Below are 13,028 nucleotides of genomic sequence, written 5' to 3'. Positions count from 1 at the left end.
CTACACAAAGGGCAGAAAACAAGAGTCAGTAAGGGGTTGGGGAGATGGCTCAGTAGGTAAAGTCCTTGCCACACAAACACAAGGACCTGAGTCTGGATCTTTAGCCCCCACATAAAAAGTTATAACATACAGTACATATTAATGTACATTCCCCCCAAATATTTTTGAACACACAAACATGCATACATACTACACATACTCATGAACAATATATTCACATATGTATGTAAAAAAAAAGATCAATCAAAACCAGGTACAAGCCGGGCATGGTGGTGCAGGCACCTCCCAGCACTCGGGAGGCAGGGTCCAGGTCAGCTTGGGCTACAGTGAAACCCTACCTTGAAAAACCAAAACCAAATAAAAAAAACAAACAAACAAAAGCCAGGTATAGCCAGATGTGGTGGTATACACCTTTAATCCCAGCACTAGAGATGCAGAGGTAGGAGGAATGTTGAGTTCCAGGCCATCCTGAGATTATAGAGTGAATTCCAGGTCAGCCAGGGCTAGAGTAAAACCCTACCTTGAAACCACACCCCACAAGAAAAGCAGGTATGTGGTGAATGTCTGTAATACCATAGTGAGTTTGAGACCAACATGGGCTACCTGAGACCCTGTCTCAATCTTTCCTCTGGACCAACAAAAAAGTCAATAAAATATTAAGCCTAGAGCCTAAGGCAATATTGAAAAATAAAGGTGAGAAATTTCAAAATATTTAAAAGAAATGTCTCAGGACATATATAAGATATCAGACTGTGCAGCTAATCTGAAAAACAGGATTGGAAGGCAAGTTATAACAATGGTATTACTAAGACACAGGGAGTCATGTACTTGGCAAAAGAAAAGACCACAGAGGGGTCTGAATCAAAATCAGAGTAGCCTTTCCCACTATTCCACTCTTCAGTTTCTGTGACAATGACCATGGATAACTTCACTTTCCTTTTCTGTACTTCTCTGATAGCTCTGTGCTTCACCACATAGCCAGCCTTATATTTAGCTGGTAAAGGTGGAAATGTGCAGTTGATTATGGCTTTGTTCCTCCAAGGAGAGACTGGACAGTGAGCACAGTTAAACTTACTTCTATTAATCTTCTCCTGTGTACATTTTTTAAGCATACTGTCCCATACCATTAAAAAAATTATAGTATTAAATTATGGAAGGGGTAGGTAGAAAAAATTCAGACTATGAGAAAGAAAACATCAAGAACAATTTTATGAATAACCTAGGTAGTTGCAAAAATGTAAACCCAAATTACTGAAGTAACTCTTCCATTTCTGCCTCAGCCCTTCCTATCTATGGAAAGCATTGGGTCTCTAGCCTTAAGAGTCCTTCACACATTCAAAACCCTCTAGTCAAGACTTTGTCCTTCTAGCCACTCCACACTGACCTGGCCTCTCATCTGTGTTGTCCTTGCACTGCCTTAGTGTCCTCATGCTGTTCTGCTCCTATCATTTTGCTCATATTTTATTTCTCAACCACTTCCAAAATGTTTTTTCCTCTAGTGCTAATTCTCATAGTGCTCAGACTTCCAAATTCTCCCCTCTCTGTCTTTAGTACCTTTAGAACCCAGATGTTGGGCTTATTTATTTGCATGAGGGGGAGGGAGGGAGAGGGGGAGGAAGGAAGGGAGAGAAGGGAAGGGGAAGAGGGGGGAGGGGAAGAGAGGGGGAGAGGAGAGAAGAGGAAAGGAGAGGAGAGGGGAGGGGAGGGGAGGGGAGAGAAGAGGAAAGGAGATGGGAGGGGCAGTTGGGGACAGGAAAGGCGATTAGGGAAGGGAAGGGAAGGGGCATGCCAGCGATTCCAGTGGCTATACACGAACTCCAGATGCATGTGCCACTTTATGCATTTGGCTTTGTGGGTACTGGGAAATTAAACTTGGGTTGTTAGGCTTTGCAGGCAAGCATCTTAATTGCTGAGCCATTTCCTCAGCCCCCTGGTGTTGAGTTTTGAAAGATTTTTCTTTTGCCAGCTGTGCAATGTAGAGTTTTCCATGCAGGTTTCTCCTGATCTTGCACTTCTTTCCCCCTCTGCTGCTCAGGCTGTGAAATTTCCCTAGTGTACTAGCTTTCCAACTGGAGATGACTTTGCTCCCAAAAGACTTACAATACTATCTGGAGTTATTTTTCACTGACATAACTGGGAAGAACTACTGGTATAGAGTATTTAGAGGCTGAGGATGCCGTGAAACATAAACAGCCACTCACAATAAATAAATTATGCAGCGCTATAGGTCAATGTCAGAAATGAAAAATGCTGCTCCAGTGCTGGGTGCCTGGAAGGCACTACTTTAATGAACACATGGCTGGTTGCTGCACTTCCTCTAGCTCGACTTAGAGTAGTACTGTCGCCAGGAGCCCAACCCAAGTAGCTGCTCTAAATTCTCTCTTCTGATCTCCTAGACGTATACCTTCTAGATAGCCAGAGCCACTTGAACCCACAATAGCTGGAACTGACTGTTCTAGGCTGTGCCTAGCAATGCTCTAGGCTGCTGTATCATAAGGAGGCCTCTTCACCTTCCAGTTGAATCCCTCTGGGCTTACTTACCAGCTTCCCCTCACCTGTGCCTCAAGCCCCACTAACACATACCATGTGCTCCATGCCTCAGATCTGTAGCAGTGATCTGACTTCCTCTGTATGCTAATAGTCTGAATTCACAGTGACTAGGCACCACCTTTGGCCTAGGTGACCCAATACACATCTGTGCCATGCACTGGAGCTGCACACTATACCTTCAATGAACTCTGAACCATTATTTCAATTTTGTCTTTCCTTATGTCATTTTTTTCAGCCCTAGAGTACATTTTAGAGTTCTTATACAGTAATGTTTTATTTATCTCCTATCATAGTTTAATAATTTTTAATGTTATACTCACTGTTCGTTTTTGTGTGGCTTCTGTCTCCTGATTGATTCACACTCACATGCTTTTCAAAAGGCTAAACAGTATTCTTTCTCAACTTTCTCAATTTGGACTCAGCATTTGTCTTATCTTAAGTAGGCATTGGTAAAGGAAGGTAGCCAAACTTTTTCTGGTAAAACTTGTTACTCATGTTATGCCACTCTCTTCCACAACAGCAAAGTCAGTCAAGCAAGACATTTCCCACAAGTACTAAGTCTCTCTCCCCAGACTGACCACCTTCAGTAAAGTAAGTATGATGCTGGTTAGGATAAAGTGTGATGAAAAGTCCCACACTGATGCCAATAATGGTAATGGCCTTTGGAAAGCAACCTGGCAGCAGGGTCAATGCCTATAAAAGGAATACACCATGATTCACTTTAAGGAACTGGTTCTAAAGTAAATTTCTGAAATAGTTAAGATTGATATACGGAATGCAGATTAAAATACTGAGCAGCTAGAGAATGCCCATGGTCATTAATGGAGGAATGGTTGTGCAAATAGTAATAAGCCATCACACACACACACACACACCCCAAAAATTATATAATGACTCAATGTTAGGGAATGATTAAACAAACTTTAGTTTACTATTATGATCAAGACTGCCTCCCTAAGGTGGTTATAATTTATTCATTCTCTTTCTTTTTAGGGATAGTTTCATTTGCACTGGCTAGAGGCCCTGGTGGGTACATTTCTTTCTGTCTGTCTCTCTCTTTCTCTCAAATAATTAAATAAAGATATAAAAATTATTTTCTGACAATTTCATGTATAAAACATAGTTTTGATCATGTTCACCCCCTCAGGACCTTCTCTTACCCCCTCCCGCTAAACCCTTTTCTTCCCAACTAGTCCCCCTTCCAACTTAATGTCTCCTTTTTCTGACCCAGTGAATTTGATTAGGGTTGACAGCATGAAAATGTGTGAGGATAATTTACTGGAACATGGGCATCACTGGCTTCATGACTAAAGAAAATGTCTTCACCTACCCCTAATTTATCCATTTTATTTTTTATAATTCTGATTTCACTTGTCTTGTCTTATATTCTGTTGCCTTTTCCATGTTCATGGCTTTTATCTTCAATACCTTTACTGTCATTTTAGCAAACTTATGTAGGAAGAGGAAGTAATCATAAATATCCTAGTTTACATACTTAACCAAAAGTCTTCAAGTGAATTTTTCTAAAATAAGAATGTCCCCTCTATTTGCCTCTTTCTCTCAAATAAATCATATATACATATACATATATATATATATATATATATATATATATATATATATATATATACACATACACTTTTTTTTAACCAAAAAAAAAAAAGAAAGAAAGAAAAAGAAAGGGCTGGAGAGATGGCTTAGCAGGTAAGGTGCTCACCTGCAAAGCCAAAGGGCCCAGCAATTCCTCAGTATTAACATACAGCCAGGTGGTGCATATGTCTGGTGTTCATTTGCAGTAGCTACACTCACATTTTCATATAGATTGATTTTAGTTCACTAGTAAATGCCACTGTACTCCAGCCTCTAAAACTATCACAAAACACAGATCTGGAAAGGTCATCTGACATGTATAAAGTGTTAGAAACAAAATTAGATGGAGCTTGATACACAATATTACATTACAACTGACTGCGAAGACACTGGCCACACTTAACACTTTCACCATACAAGAATTCAAAGTTATTAAACACATTTCATTAAATGTACTTAATTTCAAGTAAATGACACTTAGGGAGTGTGATTAGTCTTAAAACCTGTAAGAATTCAAATGGGTATGAAACTCAAGCACAGTATATAAAAACTAGAAAACAACTAAGAAACATGTACTTAACACATGCATTTCTACAGCATTTATCATCTTCCTTCACTTACATTTCTGACTCACAGAGCAATGGAAGAAGTGAAGGAAAACCTACCTAAGGATAGAAGATAATTCAGTTCTGTAAATGTCAGATGAACAAATGCCAATGTGCTGCAATTATATACTGTTCAGTGGGTATGGCTCCTCCTTCAGCCTCTGTAGCCTATAAGCAATCCTGAATGAAATCAATTTGATAAACATCAAGTGTCAGGCTGGCTGAAAACCAAGTGTGGACACAATTTGTGCAATTTAAGCAAGCTTGTTTTCCTAAATACAGGTGTTCATTTACATTCATTATTTTCCAATTAAATTTAGTAACATCATGTTTTGTAATTAAATCTTATACAAACCTAAACAATCTTTAAGGCATGCAATCAGCATTTAATCAGTGAAAACCTTAGAGGGTCAAACTTATTATTAAAATTACAATATCTGTACAGTGTATACTATAAAGTTTCTGCCATCCAGTCAGCTAAGAAAGAGAACAAAGCTAAACAAATGGACAAATCATTTGGAACCGAGCTGTACAATTATCTTATTCAGCTTTAGAGTCTAAATGTCTACAGTATGTCTGGATTCTCAAAATTCTGCTTCAGCCCAGTAAGAACTGGAGATAATGACATTTAAAAAAAAAGTTTATTTTAGAATGCCAAGAGAGTCTTCAGTTCCATTACATTAAACATTAAAAAGTAGTAAAAATGTTTTTAAAGTCAAAGCCCTAACAGTATCTAACAACTTTCATTACTTGCCACACATATAGTGACCAAGGAGTAAAAACTTTTGTCAATGTCAAAATGCTTTATGCACAATATTATCAAATACAGACAGCCTTGTTGACTGTGTTATTACCAAACTGTGATACAGAGCAGACACACATTTATGTGTCTGAACCTTGAATGTTAAGTACTGCTGTTCCTGGTATCTAATATTAAACTTATTTATTAAAAAAAAACCTGATGATTGGACAAATGTAGATTAACTTTCTAAAGGCCCAAGGCAGAGATACAAATTTTGTAATTTATTTAAAGACAGAATATTTTAAGAACATAGACAAATATCAGCAGAGGCTCTATTTTAAAGTTTTAAAAATTTTGCCTAATAGCAAATATCAAGTTGTTCACTATCAAGTTGTTCTCCATGAAATAAATAAGTAAATAGTAGAGGTGGGGCTGGTATATTTTCTTTTTCTTTCCTTCTCCTTCCCTCCTTTCTCCCTTTCTTTTACCCCTCCCTCCCTTCCTTATCCCTCTTTCTTTGAAATAGGGTCTTATGTAGCCCAAGCTGACCTTGAACTACTGATTCTCCTGCCTCACCTGCCCAGTAGTAAGTTACAGGCATGTACTACCATACCTGCCTTATGCAATATCCCATACATGCTAGGTAGGCACTTTGCTTACTGAGCTATATCTCTAGCACCTTAGTAGTAGTTCTTAATTAGAGATTTGTTTTTGACCACTAAGGTGGGGATTAAACCCAGGACCTTGCACATTGTAGCTTAAGTGTTCTACCACTAAGCAACATTTTTAGCCCCTAAATGATTTTGGTTTACAATGTACTGTACAATTAAGTTTGAATCTGTTTTTATCAATAGCACACTAGCCTAATTCCTATAATGTCCCACAAAGGACAACTAAAAAGCCACTCATAAGCTTAAACAATCTGTCCAAAAAATCAACTACTACTAAAGGAATTACACCAGAATGTGTAACAAGTTTGAAAAAGGGAAGCAAAGATAATATAAGAATGTGAAAGCAGAGTCATAATAGGTAATAAAAATGTGACATGAGGGTGGGAGAGGTGGCTTAGCAGTTAAGGTGATTGCCTATAAAGCTTAATGACCTGGGTTGTAGTCCCCAGTACCCAGGTAAAGCCAGATGCATAATGTAGCACATGCATCTGGAGTTCATTTGCAGCAGCTGAAGGCCCTGGTGCACCCATTCTCTGTCTGTCTTTCTTCTCTGCTTGCAAATAAAGAAATAAAAATATTTTTACAAAAAAGAAAAGAAGAAAAAAAAAACATTTTTAAGTGAAATTAAGAGATGGAATACACATACATATAGCATACATACACACACACCACCAGCCCTCTATTAGAATATTAGCAGATAAAATCTAATGCTGTTCAAAAGGGTAATTTTGGTCAACCAGATATATATGTATACATATATATCTATATCTATATACATATATGTATATATTTATATCTATCTATCTATATAGATATATACATATATATCTCAGAAATGAAAGGTTTCTTAAATGTTCAAGCACATTAACAGAACAAAGCAAAGAAATCATATAATATCAACGAACTCAGAAAACACACTTGATAAAACCCAAAAGTCATGTTCTAAAAATTCTTAAGAAGGATCTTTGTATGGAGTATAAAATATGTAATACATACAGTACATACTTTATATAATAGAGATTTAAAAGAAAACCCTCCAGAAAACATTTTATTCAGGGTGAAATACTGAAAACCTCTAAGTTTGAGATTAAGAGGACTGCTGTCAATATTTTTACTGTACACTTTACTTGAGCCAATGTAATAAAATAGTAAAATAAATACAGAAATATATGTGGCTTAGATAGCATATGACAGTATTCACAAACACATGAAAACATACACAGAAAATCCAAATGAATTTACATATACACTATTTGAATTACTATGTGAATGCAACAGTCACAGCTAAAAGGTCAAAATATAAAATCAAATATACTTTATATACCAGAAACAAGCAATTCAAAAATAAAACGTTTAGCCAGGCATGGTGACTCATGCCTATAATCCCAGTACTCAGTAAATTGAGGTAGGAAGACTGTCATGAGTTTGAGGCCAGTCTGGGCTACATAGTTAGTTTCAGGCCAGTGAACTATATAGCTTGATCCTGTATCAAAAAGATAAATAAAAACAAGGCCATGTGTGAAGGCTTATGCCTATAACCCCAGAACTCAGGCTGAGGTAGGAGGATCACCTGGCCTCAAAATAACAAAAACAAAAAATATGCAAAAATAGATAATAATGAGATATAATTTGTTAAAACATTAAAAAATAAAAAGAACATAAAAGAGTTTAAAGGTACCTTTATAATAGCATACAAAAATCAAATACTTAGAAATAAATCTCATAAATGATATCTAGGACTCTTGAATATCATAGAAAAAAAATTCAATAAGGGTAAGTCATATTTACAAACTCGGACTCCTCAATATAAAGAAAATTCCAAATCTATTCTTAGTTTTTGTTAAGTTATATTTGAAATCAACATCTTCCCTTTATGAAAAGTGGAAATTAAATTCTAAAATACATATGGGAATGCCAATTCAATAGTCAAGACAATTTTGAAGAACCATCACAAGATTGGAGCAATTATTATCCATTTAGACTTAATAAAAATATATAATTTATAATGGGATAGGACGCAACAAAATTACTGTATATTCATATATTAAGTTCCTAATTAAATTTTTTAAATAAAAATATTCTTAATATTTTTATTTATTTTCAAGCAGGAGGGGGAGGGAGGGAGAGAGAATAGGTAAATCAGGGCCTCCAGCCATTGCAAATGCACTCCAGATGCATGCATCACTTAGTGCATCTGGCTTTACATGGGTACTGGGGACTCAAACCTAGGTTGACAGGCTTTGTAGGCAAGCACCTTAAACACTGAGCCATCTCTCCAGCTCCCAACTGAAGTTTTCTAAAAAAAATATTTACAACTTGTTACCATAAAGATAGAAAAACACACAAAATAATGGAAATATGGAGAATTGTGGAAAAATTCAAATGTACATACAGGGAACAAGAAGATAGTCTTTCAAATAAATGATGCTGGTCTAACAGTATCAATATGGAGAATAAATATACACAAAATGTAATGTCAGGTATATTCTCAATCTAACTATGAAAAGTAAACAGGCAAGCTTGTAATAGAATATTATCTTTACACTCTCTCACACATTAGAACCTATCTGTTGAGCCTCAGACAGCCAAAGATTACTTAAAAGAAGTTACAATATTTAGCTGGTGGTGGTGGTGCATGCTGGTAGGAATTTGCTGAAGAAGTTACAATATTTATTAACCATGAAGGAAAATATTGTGAATTATGCCTTTCAGAATTAAGAATGTACATTCATTGACACCATTGACAATGAGGGAATAAGTCACATAAACACACATGTACAGTTGTGAGACTACATTAGGACACACAGAAACACATACATGCTTATATTTCCCAAGTTTGTATCTAGAATGCTACACACATGTGTATGTGTTGCACATGTGTAGGCTTATGGTGTTCTCACACTCTGTGATGTACCTCCTCACTCTCTTAGTTATCCATATGAGCTAAGTCTATCTAATATCTATATACATGTTAGGGAAATCCTCTATCACTGAACTACATTTTCAGCCCAATCTATTTGTTGTATTAAACGTAGTATCTACTCGTATATATAAAGTATATTTTTCTCTTCAAGCACATATCCAGAATATGCAAAAATGTCTACAAATCAGGAGGAGAATCATCCCAATAAAAAAGGCAAAATATTTGAATGGACACTTCACAAGAGAATGACCAATGGAGAGATGACCAATGAACATAATAAGGGCTTCCTAAGAGTCAGAGAAGACCTATACAGAAATGATAGCTGGTGTGGTGGCACATTTCTGTAATTCTAGTTCCCAGATGGAAGCAGTGGGATCAAGAGTCTAGCCTTGGCTACATAAGGAGTTTGAGATCACCCTGTATTATAGGAGATCCTGTCTCCAAAATACAAAAGAAAGTAAGGAAGGAGGAAGAAAGGAGCAATAAAGAAGCTGGGCATGGTGGCACACACCTTTAATCCCAGCACTTGGGAAGCAGAGGTAGAAGGGTCACCTTGAGTTTGAGGCCACCCTGAGACTGCATAGTGAATTCCAGGTCAGCCTTGACTACAGTGAGATCCTACCTCAAAAAATGAAAACAAACCAAAAGTAAATAAATAAAAGAAGAAGCAATAAAGAACAAAATTCATCAGAGGAGAGATTTGCTGGACAACACACATACATGTGCACGCACATAGTTCAGTACTGGAACTGTCTTACTCCAGACTATGGAGACCTTAACTATCAAGCTAATGAATTAGGAAAACAATAATTCCAGAAAATGTCTTAAAAGGGACATGCATAACAGCTATTAGTTTAAAAAAAAAAAAACAGAGTTCTCAGGAACCTAGGAATACAGGGTATTGTTTATTTTTGCCAAATATCAAGCTATCCTAAAATTTAGTGGCCTACAAAAACTATGCCATGCCCACATATTATGTGGATCAGTAACTTGGAAAGGGTAAAGTAAAAGGTAAAGATAGACTGTTTCTGATGTGAAGTTGGTTAGCTAAGAAAACAACTGCTAGCTGTGACTTCTTCATTGGGTCAGAAGCCATGTGGAATTATCTTTGTTCACAAGCCTGTTGACAGATGCAATTGAGAAAAGTTGTGGGTTTGGAGCACCTTAGTATATGCTCCTATCTCATTTCTACACACAGGCTATTTGAGCTTTTTCAGAACAGGTAGGCTGATTTCTAGAGCAAGGTTCCCAAGAAGGTCCCTGAAGCTGTCTCATCTCTTGAACTCTACCCTCAGAAGTCACACAGCATCCTTCCCATGCCACCCACAAGCCCACCCATATTCAAAAGAAGCTTAATAAAAGGAGTGGTGACATTGCTTTCATACAAAGAATGCATGGTATGGGAGTCACTGTAACTATCTTTGGAAAATACAGAGATAGTCATACATTTTAGAAACTGATTTGACTATATTTTGTCAGTGGTGCTCATACACCCTCTTCTACCAAAGCTTCACCTATCTCAAGACAGTGTGGAAAATGTTGACACTGTACAGAATGAAATGGATGGCCAAGAAAAGAGAAAGGTCTTGAGTTCAAAAAATAATTGACATAAAAATCTTTAAGGGTATGTTTAACCTTTGAGTGAAAATGATGAAGAACAAAATCAGTGAACTTGGATAGATTTGTGTAATTTATAAACAACTTAAAAATGCATACCCCAAGAACTCATAACAATAATAAATAATCTAACATTTAAACAATCAGTTTTAGATGATGAAGAGAAAATGTGGGGCTAATAAAAGATACTTAACAGAATACTGGCTAAAATTTCCAATTTGGTAAAAGGCATAAATTTAGATTCAAGAAAGTGAGTAAACCTCAAATTGGATAAATCCAAAGAAATGCAGGACTCATCAATGACAACTTGGGAAAAGTAAAACAAACTAAACAAACCAAAAAAATCCTAAAAGCAGCCAGAAACAGGGCTAAGCATGGGTTCAAATGATGCACTGTAAACTTTCCCTATGTTTGATGTACAAGACACTGTACAGGGGTCCAGCAATAACTTAAAGGGGGGGAAAATGACAGAATGAATGAATCATGGAATTCGTGTCCTAATCTGCACTCTGTCTTTTGAAGAGAAAGACAGAGTTCAAGTTTACAATTAAGGCTTAAAGAAAGGGTCAATGAAAAAGCAGTGTGACAGATGCCTGACGTCAAGAATATTCCTGGTGCACACTTTGATCTCTCCAAGCCATTGCTTGCTGGCTCGAGGCCAAAGCCCAGGTTCACCCTTCCGCGGAGGACTCGCGAGGCCTGGCTGTAGGTGGGCGGTTTGTAGCGCTATCGGGCGCTGGCGCGCCCAGGGAGCCGCCTCCGCGCCCGCACCGCACCGCACCGCACCGCGAGTCTCCCAAATAGCCGGAACCCCTAAAGTGATGGCAGCAGCGGCCTCTCGCGACCAGGCGCCGTGGGCCCAAGCGCAGCACGGGACCGCAGAAACTAGGGGGCCTCCCCCGCGAGCTGCCCGCCCGCCCTTCCTCGAAGCAGCTCCTCACCTGCCGGCCTCGGCGCGCGGGGAGGCGGGCGGCATCCGTCCCGGCGTCGCCACAGCCGGAAGTCCCGCCTCTCGCGACGTCATAGGCCCGCGCCCCGCTCCCTGGAGCGGACGCCTCCGCCGCACGCTGCGTGGGAGGCGGTGGTCAGTGGTGGGAAAGTGTCCTGGGACTGGGGCGGGTCGTCCAGATCTGGGGAGATGTGCGCTTTCATTTCCACCTTATCCATATCCTGTTCTCTCCCATCCTTGATGTACTCCTGCCTTCCTTCGTTTCTCCCGCACTTCCCTTTACTTGTGCTCCACATCTGCCTAATTTTCCCTTCCTTCTTCACCGGTTGCTTCGCTTTCGAATCTCACGATCAAGGGAAAGCTAATACCCAGTTGACCTTGCCTATTAGCGTTAGTATTGAGCCTCAGGTGTCCCCCTCTTACAGATAATGCTGAAAGCACCTACTCCAGGGATACTTCCAACTTACCACAGTCCAAACTCGAAAATAAAATTTTTTTCTCTGTTGTGCCATTGTACCCTCAGCACCTGGCACGTTGTAGGTGATCAGCATATTTCTGTCCAGCGATGAACTGTAGCGAAATGTGACAGACAGGGAAGAAGCAGATTAAGTTAGACCAAATCATTAGTGATTCTTATAAACACTATTCAACATTTCAGGATAGGCACCACAATCCAAGTAGCTGTTAGTAGATGGCTATACCTCTTCATCATCATCTTTGGTGTATCTGGACTTCAAAGACAATAACATTCAATGAGTGTAGAAGAAGTCACTTACTGTATTAAGAGATTTTCATGGGATAACTTGTTTCTTTAAATAGTTTTATTTATGAGACAGGGAGACAGAGAACCAGGGAGCCAGGGCCTCCTGTCACTGCAAAGGAACTCAAGATGAACGTGCCACTTTGTGTACCTGGCTTTATGTGGGTACTAGCGTCTCAAACCCAGTCTGTTAGGCTTTGCAAGAATGTGCCTTTAAACACAGTGAGCTATCCAGCCCTGCAGACAACTTGCATCCACGCCCCCCCCCCCCCATAGGGTTTTACTGCAGCTCTCAGGCTAACCTGGAATTTGAAGGACTCAGGAACCAGAGGGATGCCATGACAGGCTTCAGAGTCACCAATAGGCCTAAGTTTCTGTTTCCCAGGAAGGTTCAAATAAGAATTTAATAGTTACTGAAAAAAGACCACAAACTGCTTATGCCATACATTTCTATGGTCATAAGATAAGTTGCTTAAGTTCCTCAAACACACATAGCCAATCACAATAAAGGTTACCTAATCTGCTTGAAATTCCCCTAGTCCCCTGTCCACCAGCTTTGTCCACCAGCATGCTAAGCCTATCAGAAAAATACAAGTGCAGTTACTGCTCACATCTACCAAT

At 38.7% G+C, this 13,028-nt stretch overlaps 1 protein-coding gene across 6 annotated transcripts in view; it reads right to left on the bottom strand.

Moving 5' to 3' along the window:
• Ldah (lipid droplet associated hydrolase) overlaps positions 1 to 11,726 on the bottom strand; it is a 154,812-nt gene extending 143,086 nt beyond the window's left edge. For 3 of the 6 annotated variants that reach the window (XM_045149046.1, XM_045149049.1, XR_006637149.1), the window contains exons 1-2: positions 11,640 to 11,726; positions 4,806 to 4,925 (exon numbers count right to left, since the gene is read on the bottom strand). The gene's annotated coding sequence lies outside the window, so the exon portion shown is untranslated. Of the gene's footprint in view, positions 1 to 4,805; positions 4,926 to 6,589; positions 6,610 to 11,484; positions 11,580 to 11,639 lie in introns of those variants that run through there. The other 3 variants (XM_045149047.1, XM_045149048.1, XM_004663763.2) reach the window with 3 other exon arrangements.
• Between the last annotated feature and the right edge of the window lie 1,302 nt (positions 11,727 to 13,028).

The sequence above is a fragment of the Jaculus jaculus genome, chromosome 5 (genome assembly GCF_020740685.1).
Source record: "Jaculus jaculus isolate mJacJac1 chromosome 5, mJacJac1.mat.Y.cur, whole genome shotgun sequence".
NCBI lineage: Eukaryota > Metazoa > Chordata > Mammalia > Rodentia > Dipodidae > Jaculus > Jaculus jaculus.
Note: the sequence above shows the minus strand (reverse complement) of the source record. Positions and strands in the feature narration are given on the sequence as shown.